The sequence below is a fragment of the Triticum urartu genome, chromosome 6A (genome assembly GCF_056163025.1).
Source record: "Triticum urartu cultivar PI428250 chromosome 6A, HENAU_Tu73, whole genome shotgun sequence".
NCBI lineage: Eukaryota > Viridiplantae > Streptophyta > Magnoliopsida > Poales > Poaceae > Triticum > Triticum urartu.
Window position 1 is genome coordinate 92,624,470 of NC_141878.1, and position 13,788 is coordinate 92,638,257.

The following is a 13,788-nucleotide window of genomic DNA, read 5'->3' on the forward strand; positions in this document are numbered from 1 at the left end:
CTTGTGTTTCTTGCTGACTGTTCACCGCCATTGCTTCCCCTCTTCCTGCTGGTGGTGCTCATTGGACTCTCCTCATTCCCATCATCGGCAACAACATATTCTTCTTCATCTTCATCTATGGGCACATAAGCTGATGATCCATCAACTACCACACCTTGAAATAGCTCTATTAGCATATCCAAATACTCAGGATTGCCACCCTTGACTCTTCTGACATCTGGTCTCTCCTGCAACATTAGTTAGGTAATTAGGACAAGGCTAAATAATGTAACCACGTGTGAGCAATTCAGATGTATTTTGCAGAATAATGTATGTACCTTAATTACTTTTTTCCACCACTCATTCGATGCGGTTATAGCTCCATCTCTAGTACGGCCACAACCTGTTTGCTGCCCCAACCACACCCAAGCAGTATAGTGGCTCTTGAGTCTAGTTATGCAATTTTTGAATTGCTTGGTAGTATGGAGGAGGCCAGCACGCTGATAAATTTTTTTCTTCATGTTATTGTAGGCTCTACTTGTCCAAGTACCATTCACACAGTGCCCATCCCTAGATTCCTCACAGGCGATGTTACAAAATACAGTAATATGCTCGTCTCTCCAATCAGCCTTGGCAATGTTTTTCTAAACAAAAAAATAACAAGTACACAATTCAAACAAAAGTAGAATCAAGCTGGTTCAAATTCTACACCAAGGTATACCATTATACACACAATTAGCTAGCATATAAAGAAGATGAATTTGCACCCTGTGACAGAAAGCTAACTATGTATACCAATCAGAATTTTACCTCTCCAAAAGCAAAATCCTCATCTTCAATCTTCAAAGCCTTCATTCTCATCGACATCTTCTGAAGATGCAGCAGTTGACGACACACGTTGCTTCCCCGCAGCTTTTCCTCTACTGCCGGCCAACGAGGACCCATGGGCTTGACCTACACCGCATCCGGTGACCTGTGACACGGCCCTCCCACGCCCTATCATGCCTCCCTCAACAGCAGATGCGCCCGGGGCGACGAACGGACGTAGGTGAGAGCCAGCTCGGCCTCCGAAGTTCAGAGACCGTGCTCGGCCTCCTCCGCCCTGAGACACGGGCCTCCCACCACCAGGTCCAGTAGGAGGAATACCATGGCCGACGGACTGGCCGAAGAGGAGTTGCTGGTACGAGCCCAACTCCGGGAAGTCGTCGACGTTGTGGTTGAGATCCAAGAATCCCATTCCCCTCCCGAGATTTCCCCCAGCGGATGAGCCTTGCGATGCCTGATGATGCACGTGGAACTGAGACGAGAAGGGGATCTGGTCCTCCTCATCGTTGGCCATGGCGGCGGCGCTTCTGGGTACTGGGGGCGGCGGTGATTTTGGTTGCTGGGGGCGGCGGCGGAAGGAGCAAAGGGGGGCAGGAGCGATGCGGGGTAGGAGCGATGTGGGATGGGGCAGGGGAATCGATGGATAAGTCCCAATAAGCTCCTCCCTGAGAGTCTTTTTTGATAAGTCCCAAATCACCACTTTAAGTCCCTATAAGTCCCTCCTGATTGGTTTAGATGGGACTTATAGGGACTTAAATAAGTCCCAAAAGCAATAACTCCCTTGAAACAAACAGGGTCTTAGGTGAAACGGATTCGTAGCTAATCCACCCACTGGGGGATTTCAGAAACAAACGTAAGCAATCGACAATCATTTTCAGAAGACTGTAAAAACTCTTGTCTTTGATAAAAAAACTACAAAGGTGCTTCTTATTACATCTCAACAGACTGAGTGTTTAAGTATAAAAGGGGCGAAGCAGCTCCGCATTCCAAGCGTGCGGCTCGTCTTTCTTGTGCTCGACGTCGTAGAGGTTGTACGCTCCATTGTGGAGCACTCTGGTGACAACGAAGGGGCCTTCCCAAGAGGGAGCAAGCTTGTGTTGTTTCTGCTGATCCACTCGGAGAACCAAGTCTCCCTCTTGAAATGCTCGACCCCTCATGTTTCTGGCATGGAATCAACGCAGGTCTTGTTGATAGACGGTTGATTGGACCAAGGCCATCTCTCTTTCTTCTTCCAAGAGATCAATGCTACCTCTTTTAGCACTGCGTTGGTTTTCCCCGAAGAGGAAGGGATGATGCAGCAAAGTAGCATAAGTATTTCCCTTAGTTTTTGAGAACCAAGGTATCAATCCAGTAGGAGGCTACGCGCAAGTCCCTTGTACCTGCACAAAACAAATAAATCCTCACAACCAACGCAAATAGGGGTTGTCAATCCCTATGAGGCCACTTACGAGAGTGAGATCTGATAGATATGATAAAGGTAATATTTTTGGTAAAGATGCAAAGTAAAATAAAAGAAAAGTAAATAGCAAAGTAGTAGGAGAACAACATGATGAAGATAGACCCGGGGGCCATTGGTTTCACTAGTGGCTTGTCTCGAGAGCATAAGTATTCTACGGTGGGTGAACAAATTACTGTTGAGCAATTAACAGAATTGAGCATAATTATGAGAATATCTAGGCATGGTCATGTATATAGGCATCACGTCCGAGACAAGTAGACCGACTCCTGCCTGCCTGCATCTACTACTATTACTCCACTCATCGACCGCTATCCAGCATGCATCTAGAGTATTAAGTTAAAAACAGAGTAACGCCTTAAGCAAGATGACATGATGTAGAGGGATAGACTCATGCAATATGAAGAAAACCCCATCTTGTTATCCTCGATGGCAACAATAAAATACGTGCCTTGCTGCCCTTACTGTCACCGGGAAAGGACACCGCAAGATTGAACCCAAAGCTAAGCACTTCCTCCCATTGCAAGAAAGATCAATCTAGTAGGCTAAAGCAAACTGATAATTTGAAGAGACTTGCAAAGATAACCAATCATACATAAAAGAATTCAGAGAAGATTCAAATATTATTCATAGATAGACTTGATCATAAACCCACAATTCATTGGTCTCAACAAACACACGGCAAAAAGAAGATTACATCGAATAGATCTCCACAAGAGAGGGGGAGAACATTGTATTGAGATCCAAAAAGAGAGAAGAAGCCATCTGGCTACGATGGACCCGTAGGTCTGAGATAAACTACTCACACTTCATCGGAGGGGCTATGGTGTTGATGTAGATGCCCTCCGTGATCGATCCCCCTCCGATGGAGCTCCGGAACAGGCCCCAAGATGGGATCTCATGGATACAGAAAGTTAAGGCGGTGGAATTAGGGTTTTTGCTCCTGTTCTGATTGTTTGGGGGTACGTGGATATATATAGGAGGAAGAAGTACGTCGGTGGAGCAATAGGGGGCCCATGAGGGTGGCGGGTGTGCCTGGTAGGTTAGGGCGCACCCCCCTACCTCGTGGCCTCCTGTTACGTGCCTTGACATAGGGTCCTAGTCTCCTAAGATGTATTCGATGAGAAAATCACGTTCCAGAAGGTTTCATTCCGTTTGGACTCCATTTGATATTCCTTTTCTTCGAAACCCTGAAACAGGAAAAAACAGCAATTCTGGGCTGGGCCTCGGGTTAATAGGTTAGTCCCAAATATAATATAAAAGTGGATAATAAAGCCCAATAATGTTTAAAACAGTAGATAGTATAGCATGGAGCAATCAAAAATTATAGATACGTTGGAGACGTATCAATCAACTGCATCTTGTCATGCTTGTTCTGCTTCTTCCTCTGAGAAAAGCTCAACTCGGGGCGCATTGTGGAGCAAGTCACTCGGAAGTACAGCTTCGGCTCCATAAACCAAGAAAAATGGGGTTCTGCTAGTCGACCGATTGGGAGTTATCCTCAATCCCCACAATACTGATGGAAGTTCATCGACCCGGGCTCCTGCTGTGTGTTTGAGGTCACGCATCAGTAGGGGTTTCAGTCCTTTGAGAATCAATCCATTTGCTCTTTCAGCTTGTCCATTCGACTGGGGATGGGCGACTGAGGCATAGTCGACTCGAGTACCTTGTGAAGCACAGAAAGTTCTGAATTCATCAGAATCAAAGTTTGATCCGTTGTCAGTGATGATGCTGTGTGGAACACCATATCTGAATGTTATCTCTCTAACGAAGCTGACAGCAGTACTGCCATCAAGGTTCTTGATAGGCTTGGCCTCAATCCACTTGGTGAACTTGTCGACTGCTACAAGCACATGAGTGAATCCACTCCTACCAGTCCTCAGAGATCCAACCATGTCCAATACCCAAACAGCAAAGGGCCAGATGAGTGGAATGGTCTTCAGGGCCGACACAGGCTTGTGAGACATGTTGGAGTAAAACTGGCAACCTTCACATTTGTCGACTATTTCTTGTGCCATCTCATTTGCCCGTGGCCAGTAAAATCCCGCTCGGTATGATTTGGCCACAATGGTCCGAGAGGACGCATGATAATCACAGGTCCCCGAGTGGATGTCGTTGAGGATCACTCGACCTTCTTCGGGCGTTATGCATTTCTGGCAAACTCCAGTCACACTTTCTCTGAACAATTGTCCTCTTCTAAGTAAAGGCTTTAGATCAATGGACGATCTGTCGAGCCTCTTCTTCATCTTCTGGGAGTTCCCTTCTAAGAATGTTTGCGATATATGGTACTGTCCAATCGGGGGCGATGACCAAAACCTCCAAAATCAAATCGACTACGGCTGGAACCTTGATTTCAGTCGGATGGGTGGCACTCTTCGGCTGTGGGGGCTCTTCAGTGAAGGGATCTTCTTGAACTGAAGGTGTATGAATGTGCTCCAAGAACACATTGCTGGGGATGGCTTCTCTCTTGGCACTACAAGAAATATGTAAACTTGTGACCTTGACTATTGGTCACTGAAAGGTCATTGTTTTTCATTTGTGACCTTTTTGTGACCAAAAACAGAAGGTCAAAAGCTGGCGGTCGTAAACTGAAATTAACGACCTTCTCTCTGAGAAGGTCGTAGACATTTACGGCCAAAACAGAAGGTCGTTGAACCCATGACCTTTTGTTTTGGTCACTGGTTGTCTGCCCAGGCCACGTCGGATCCAACGTGGCAATCTGACGTGGCAAAATTGCGACCAATTGAAAAGGTCGTTAATTAGAATCAGTTCGGTCCATTTCGGTGCTTTAAATGGGCCGAGCCCATTAATTCAGCCTTTTTAATATATATATATATATATATATATTGTTAATTTTCGCTAACTACATGGGCCTGGCCCAACATTTGCTGCCTTTTTTATTTTTATGAAATTTGACATTCAATTTCTTGTTGGGCCACGGCCTTTTACAGTCCAGTATTTTTTTGGCCCTCGGCCTTTTACGGTCCTGTTTTTCTTTTCTTTTTTGCCTCTGCCTTTTACAGTCTAGTTTTATTGGCACTCAGCCATGGCATTTTAATTTAGGACTCATCACTCTTAAGTTCTGTACATGCGTCATTTTGAGTCAATTTCCAGTTCAAATATATGCTATAAATGTAGAATATTTCTCAATACAGCCAAACTTGGTATGTTACAATAATACATAGTATCCAGTTTTCTAATACACAAAAAGATCAAAAATAACAAGCTCCAATGAGGTACTCGTTGCTGGGTGCTTCTTCATCATGGGACTTGCTGGGTGCTTCAACACTTGAACAAAGGACATCTACAGCTTATAAATAGAACAATTAGGAACAAAATAAAAACAGAACATTCTGCATTTGGTGCGAAAATGGTTAGAGCAAAGAGGAGCTTCAGCAACAGAGAAAACATTTTCAGATGGATATTTTTGTTTGACTCATGTACTACTACTCCCTTTAATTTTCAGGACTACATATTCTGAATCTACTAGTAGTGGTGGTGCTCAATTGCCACTGTTCAGGTCAATGGTAGATGCAGGCAGGTAATTAAATGTAGAAAATTAGCTAGCCTGCTCTCATGGAAGTTTTCAAAAGACCACACTGATCACGCAAGGACTCTTGCTAGCATGAACCATGAAAACTGTTGAAAATAGAACAGTTCACAGGAGAGCAAGAAAATTCTAAAGTAGCACATAGGACCACACCTAGAAAGCCTAATACACACACGTAGGCTACTTCCAAGGTAGAAGCTTGAGAAGTTGTTCAATTCTCAAATTTAAGGAATTAGAAGAAACAACAATCTAGCTTACATGCTGCCTACATTGTGTCTTATATCAGGGTCTAAATGAAACACAGGAACATGGTTCCATGTATGAGTAGAGAGGGGAGACGGTTCAGCTATACCAGAAGCGGCCCAGTGTCGATGCATGCGTCGCAAACACAGCACGACATAGCAGTGTCCTATACATGATGTTGCAAAAAAAGTCGTGCCAATTTATGGCGTGATTACACAAGTCAACAACTGAATCCCCAACTGTATTTGCATATACTGTAGCAAACTAGATTGATATTATTTTTTCTTTTTCGTTGAGCTTGTGATTCAGTTAGGCATCCATGAGTGGCAGGAATGCAAAGTGCAGGTAGCAGCAGTGTACAACTAGCTAGAAGAGGACTAGGAGGAGCAAAACCAAACCTTTTTCTGCTGGATTTTGAGGCGTTGGAGGTGCATCTCAGATTCTCCTGCAGAATAGCAGTGAGGAGGCTTCACCAACAGAGCAAAACCAAGGACAGAACTTGCTTCTCTAGATTAACATTGGCCTTCACCACACACTCATACTTGTCTTGCAAATAATGCCATCATGAGTTCAACATCAGCTATCCACCTGCCTTTCAAATTAGTAACCATATACAACAAAATAATAAGTTGTGAGGAGCAAATTAGAAACCATCATCCATTGACTCGTTGATTTGTTTGAAATGAAGCAGATGCTATGATTTGTTTGATACACACAGTTCTGCAATACAGGAGAGAAAAACATAAGAGTGTATCCTAAATTGCAAGTAAAGTGGTACAAAGCATGTGAATTGCAGCAAATTTTAATTCTTATTCTGCATAACTCGTAAATGGTGATGCATAGTAGCATACTATCAGCTCTATAGTCCTACTGAGAATCAACTACCAAGAGGATATTAAAAAAACAGACCCTGACATATTTTAGGACAAACAACCACAACCTGAAATAAGCTTGCAAAAGATAGCATGTCCACTTGGATTTACGGCTGTACACATGTATGTAAAAATGCAGAACCAGTTAAAACAGTGTAGAATAGTTGATGATCCTAAGATCCTACCTACCCAGCACAGAAATGCAAAACTTTTAGTAGTAACCGCTAAATATACATGTTACAAGGGGTGATAAAAAATTACACGGCAAAAGCATCATCCTCCATGTTCCCATCAAAAATTCTTCACCACACACTCACACTAGTATTGATCATGCATGCATCACCTTAGGAGTATATATGCAAGTAGAACCTAAAACAACGGGCACTGAAATTAAGAACAATTCTCTCTCTGTATATGCATACGCTCCTCCTCGTGGGTACTATAGCACCGAGGTCTTGTGCCAATAGCGGAGCCTTTGATGCCGTAGAACTGTTGTTACTGATGATATGATGATGCAAGTTATACAGAATTATGCTATGTTCACCGCTACAGTATAGATACATGATACTACTAGCCACAAGGAAGTTCAAGCAGTGAAACTTGAATAATGCTGCTTGAGAACAGTAGTAAGAAAATGCAACTTAGATACACTGTCATAAGAATAACCCGATAGATCGCTCAAATCTGACAAATCTAGATACCATCCCCATACTGTAAGTGTGGACTAGCATCATGAAACAACCAGAGATACAGAACAAGTCCTGGCTCTGAAATCCTTATAATCGAGGGAGGGGTGAATAAACAGCAGTAGCGAAGAGGAGGTAGCCTGTGTTTCGGCCTTTCCTTTCGTTCTTTCAAGTACTGTACTTTATTTTCCCTAAAGAAAAAGCATCGCCTTCTACCTCTTCAAGCATAGATGCAGAGAGAGACAGTTTGCAAGTTGCGATGTGTTTGGCATTTGGACATTGGAGACTATACCCACTGAACTACACTACATATTTAGGGTCAGTCGTGTAGAAGAAAAGAAAAGAAAAGGAAACAGAGCTAGACAAGCGAACATACAACACAGGAATCTGTACTACTGGTAGTAGCTAGTAAAACACTAGAGGCAAACAGGTATGCAATCTGCGGCTCTGCACAATGTAGCGACCAGACCTCAAACGGTCTGATCTCTGCGCTCCGGTGTCATCCCTGGATCAGTAATGCTGACACCACACAGTACTCGGAGGATTTATAGCAAAGTAGCAATCACACACTTATTACATCGAGTGTCTCATAAGAGAACTTATTACAATAAATATGGCTTAAGGCCATCTAATAACAATAACAGCGGAAGGCTTGGAAGATAAGTGAGTCCATCAACTCCAACGACATCACTGCGTATAGAACCACGACCTAAAACTCCTTAATCATCGTCTGAAAAGTCTGCAACATTAACGTTGCAGCCCGAAAACGGGTCAGCACATGGAATATGCTGGCAGGGTAACACATAGAGAGTAATGGAATGAATAGCTATACTAAATGCATATCTGGCTGGTGGAAAGCTCTATGGTTACAGTTTTGCGTAAAGCCAATTTTTCCCTACTTCAAAGGAATAAAATTTATTTAACTATCATGGTAGTTGTTAAACATTGAGAATGGTTGACAGCATTCTCAATCCCCATTAAGCATCATCATTAAACATAACCCAACCAAATTAATTTAGAGTAACATGTTGAGATTCACATGATAATCCAGGTACTAGATACTCAAGATGTCCATAACCGGGGACATGGCTAATCATGATTAGTTTGTTACACTCTGTAGAGGTTTGCACACTTTTCCCCACAAGACTCGATCGCCTCCGTTTGGTTTCTCGCACTACATGGTGTTTGAGAAGACGGATGACCGAGACATAGTCTTTCAGAAGCGCTAGCACCTTACGATCGGGTAGACCGTACCACCTACATCCCCTACATCTGCTAGTCTACCACTGTAAGAGTTCGCACAACTTAGTCAACTATGCTAGGGCCCATAATAGCTTGTGGCTGCACACGGAAGTTTCTAGTATGAATAGTCTCATGATCCCTTTGAGCCTGGGTGGTGGTCCAAAAGAAAACAGGCAAGTCTTGGAATACCCAGGTGCCTCAATCTACCCAGATGTGTGTTTAAGTTGCCACCTTAGATAAACCATTAATTATCAATCTCACATCTGTCAATGGATTTCACTCACCCAATCCACGTCTACTAGCATAGCATGGCATAATAAGCAAACGTAGAAGTAACTCCCAAAGGTTTGACAATAACTGGTAATAGGTACTACCTCATCTACTTCCCATCCCACAATTTAATTAGATCCTAATCATGCAATGTGTGAGGATTGATCTAATGCAATAAAAATGGGTAGTAGGAAAGGTATGATCAAAGTGTTACTTGCCTTGCTGATGATCCGGGAAACCTAGCGATTCGAAGTAACAGGCGGCGCACTCCGGATATTCTATTGCAAACAAACAAACAAGCACACAATAAGAACTCATCTAATGCACAGGTAAAACTCAAATAAGAGATCTAACCAGAAGGTTCAACTTAAGAACTCCGGTTGGCAAAAAGAATCGAATCGAACGAAGCAATGAAAGTCTAGCGGCGAAGGAAAACAACTTCGTTCTAGAAATCTGGATCTAGGGCAATTTTTATAATAGCAAAATCTTGTTTAGGTTGGTTAAACGAATAGAGGGTTTCGATACGAATCCCTAGGCACTTGAATCGCCTGATTCCGATAAACGAGCGAAAAGTTAAACTAAAACAAAAATCGGATCAGAAATCGCGATCAGAAAAATCGCGGATTTAATCCGAGAAAAGAAAAACGAAGAACAGATTAACAAATGAACGTTCGTTATCTGAAACTAAACGATGAACGCGATCGTTAAAATGAACGAATCGGTGAACGTTCACTAATTAAGTAAACCAGAGAAATAAACCGATCTAGGGTTTTCAAAAAAAAACCGAGGCGGTTTCTTAAAAAAAACGAACGGCAAACGGCGGCGGCTATACCTCCGGCGAGGTATTCCGGCAGGCGGGGCGGGGCTCCGGTGGCGGCAGCTATGCGGGGCGGCGGGGCGGTGGTGAGGTGAGGGCGACGGGGTGGCTTGGTATTTAAGAGAAGGGGGGTGCTGCCTTGGGGAGGGGGTCGGGCGGCGGCGAGGCGGCTCCGGCTCGGACTCCTCCTGAGTCCGGCGGCTGCTCGAGCGGGAGGCGACGGCGGCTGGGCCGGCCTGGCTCGGCTGGGCCCTTGGCCCAGTCGGGCGCGGTTTTTTTTTTAAATATTCCGCTCGGAAGAAAAAGAAAAAGAAATACTAAACGGACTCCAGAAATTCCGAAATAAATTTTCACGGGCTTCTAAAATCAAGCCTCACAAAGTGAACATTTATTTGGGACCTAAATGCAATATTGAAAAACGCACTTTTTTTCCTAATTCAAATAAAACACCGAAAAAAAACTCCGAAATAAAATCTTATTTGATTTTATTATTAAATCCTCAATATTTCTTTATTTTGGGAAAGTCATTTTATTCCCTCTCTCATATTTTTATAGTAGAAATAATTGATGATAAAATAAATAAAATCAAATGATCCTATTCTCAAAATTTGAGAGAACTCAAATATGAAAATATCGAAATCGCCAACTCTCTCCATGGGTCATTGAGTTGCGTAGAATTTCTAGGATCAACCAAAAATGCAAAAGAAATATGATATGCATTGATGATCTAATGTATAACATTCCAAATTGAAAATTTGGGATGTTACAAACTTACCCCCCTTAAGATGAATCTCGCCCTCGAGATACGGGTTGGCTAGAAAATAGGTGAGGGTGGTACTTGAACAAATCTTCCTCTCGCTCCCAGGTGGCTTCATCCTCTGAGTGGTGGCTCCACTAGACTTTGCAAAATTTGATAACCTTGCTGCGAGTAACTCGGTTGGCAAACTCGAGGATCTTAACAGTCTTCTCCTCGTAGGTCAAATCGTTATCCAACTGAATAGTTTCCAAAGGCACTGTATCTCTCAACGGTATATCAGCCATCTCTGCGTGACATTTCTTCAGCTGAGAAACGTGGAACACGTCATGTACTCCTGACAATCCTTCGGGCAATTCCAACTTGTAGGCTACTTCCCCCATACGTTCCAATACTCGATATGGTCCTACAAATCGTGGTGCTAACTTTCCTTTGACTCCAAAACGTTTTGTTCCCCGAAGTGGGGATACTTGAAGATAAGCTCTACAACTTTGTAAACTGTCTCCTTGCATTTAGAATCCGCATAACTCATCTGTCTGGACTGGGCTACCTTAAGCCTATCGCGAATCAACTTCACCTTCTGTTCAGACTCTTTAATCAAGTCAGCACCAAACAACTGACGGTCTCCAACTTCGTCCCATGACAAAGGTGTCCTGCACCTCCTTCCGTACAAGGCTTCGAAAGGGGCCATCTTCAAACTGGTTTGGTAACTATTGTTGTAAGAGAACTCTGCATATGGCAAATTGTTGTCCCAACTAGATCCATAATCTAGCGCACAAGCTCTCAGCATATCCTCCAAAATCTGATTTACCCTCTCGGTCTGTCCATCTGTCTGTGGATGAAAAGATGTGCTGAATTCTAGCCTGGTACCCAAAGTTTCATGCAACTGCTTCCAGAACTTTGAGGTTAATTGGGTTCCTCTATCTGATACGATACTCCTTGGAACTCCATGCAGACATACGATCCTGGTCATGTATATCTTTGCCAACTTAGCACTGGTGTAAGTGGTCTTTATTGGGATGAAATGAGCTACTTTCGTCAATCGATCAACTACAACCCAAATTGAGTCATAGCCTGAATGAGTCCTGGGTAATCCCGTGATAAAACCCATGCCTAGCTTATCCCACTTCCATTCGGGTATCGGCAATGGTTGTAACAATCCTGCTGGCTTCTGATGCTCTGCCTTTACTCTCTGGCATACATCACAAACTGCTACATACTCCGCTATATCCTTCTTCATTCCGGTCCACCAGAAAATATCCTTCAAATCCAGATACATCTTGGTATTTCCTGGATGAATTGAATATGGTGAATCGTGTGCCTCTTGCAAAATCAACTTCCTGATCTCCAGGTCATTGGGCACGTAAACACGGTCTTCAAACCATAGGGTGTCGTGCTCATCCTCACAAAATCGTTTAGCTTTTCCTTTGCTCAGTTTCTCTTTTATAGCGGCAATCTCTTTGTCAGCTTTCTGAGCTTCTCTGATTCTATCCATCAAAGTTGACTGAATCTCCAATGCTGCTACATAGCTTCTCGGAACTATTTCTAAACATAGTTCATGAAGATTTTCTGCTAACTCCTTGGGTATTTCTCCCGTCATTAATGTATTGACATGACTCTTGCGGCTTAATGCGTCAGCTACTACATTAGCCTTTCCGGGGTGATAATGCAATCTCATATCATAATCCTTGATAAGCTCCAACCATCTCCTTTGTCTGAGATTCAACTCCTTCTGGGTGAAAATGAAATTCAAACTCTTATGATCCGTGTAAACTTCGCAATGGTTTCCAATGAGGAAATGTCTCCATGTTTTCAAAGCGTGCACTACGGCTTCTAACTCCAAATCATGCGTAGCATAATTCAACTCATGGGGCTTCAATTGTCTTGAGGCATATGAAACAACTCCCCCTTCCTGCATAAGCACTGCTCCAAGTCCTTGACGTGAAGCGTCGAAGTACACCTCATAATCTTTGGTCTGGTCTGGCAAAATCAACACTGGTGAGGTAACCAAGCAATTCTTCAACTCCTGAAAACTAGCCTCACACTCCTCTGTCCATATGAACTTGGTATCTTTCTTCAACAACTCAGTCATAGGCTTCGCAATCTTTGAGAAATTCTCAATAAATCTCCGGTAGTATCCTGCGAGTCCAAGAAAACTCCGGATCTCTCCAACTGTTGTTGGGGCTTCCCACTTGGTCACGGTTTCAACTTTAGCGGGATCTACTGCTATACCTTCTCCGGATATAACGTGTCCGAGGAATCCTACTTCCTTCAACCAAAACTCACATTTGCTGAACTTGGCATATAATTGGTGTTCTTTGAGCTTTCCAAGTACCAAACACAAATGCTCCTTATGCTCCTCTTCATTCTTCGAATAAACCAGGATATCATCAATGAACACTACGACGAAATTATCCAAAAACTCCATAAACACTTTGTTCATCATGTTCATAAAATACGCAGGTGCGTTAGTCAGACCAAATGACATAACGGTATACTCATACAGCCCATACCTGGTAGTAAAAGCTGTCTTCAGAATATCTTGTTCTCGAATCTTCAACTGGTGGTATCCTGATCGCAGATCGATCTTGGAAAATACCTTCACTCCTTGCAATCGATCAAACAGATCGTTGATCATTGGTAGTGGGTACTTGTTCTTGATCGTTACTTCATTCAATCCTCGATAATCAACAACCATCCTTAACGATCCATCCTTCTTCTCCACTAGAAGTACTGGCGGTCCCCAAGGTGAAGAACTTGGGCGAATATATCCCTTATCCAGTAATTCCTTAATCTACTTCTTAATTTCCACCAAATCCTTTGCTGGCATCCTATAAGGTCTCTTTGATATTGGCCCAGTGCCGGGCAATAGCTCAATCAAGAACTCAATATCTCTATCCGGTGGCATGCCTGGCAACTCTTCTGGAAATACATCAGGGAAATCCCTTACCACTGGTACTTCCTCCTGCACAACTCCTGTTAGGCAATTTACTTGGGTCCTCTTTGGCACATGCCGGGATACATACTTGATCCTTCTCCCTTCTGGTGTGGTAAGCAAAATTGACTTACTAGCACACTCAATATTCCCTTCATA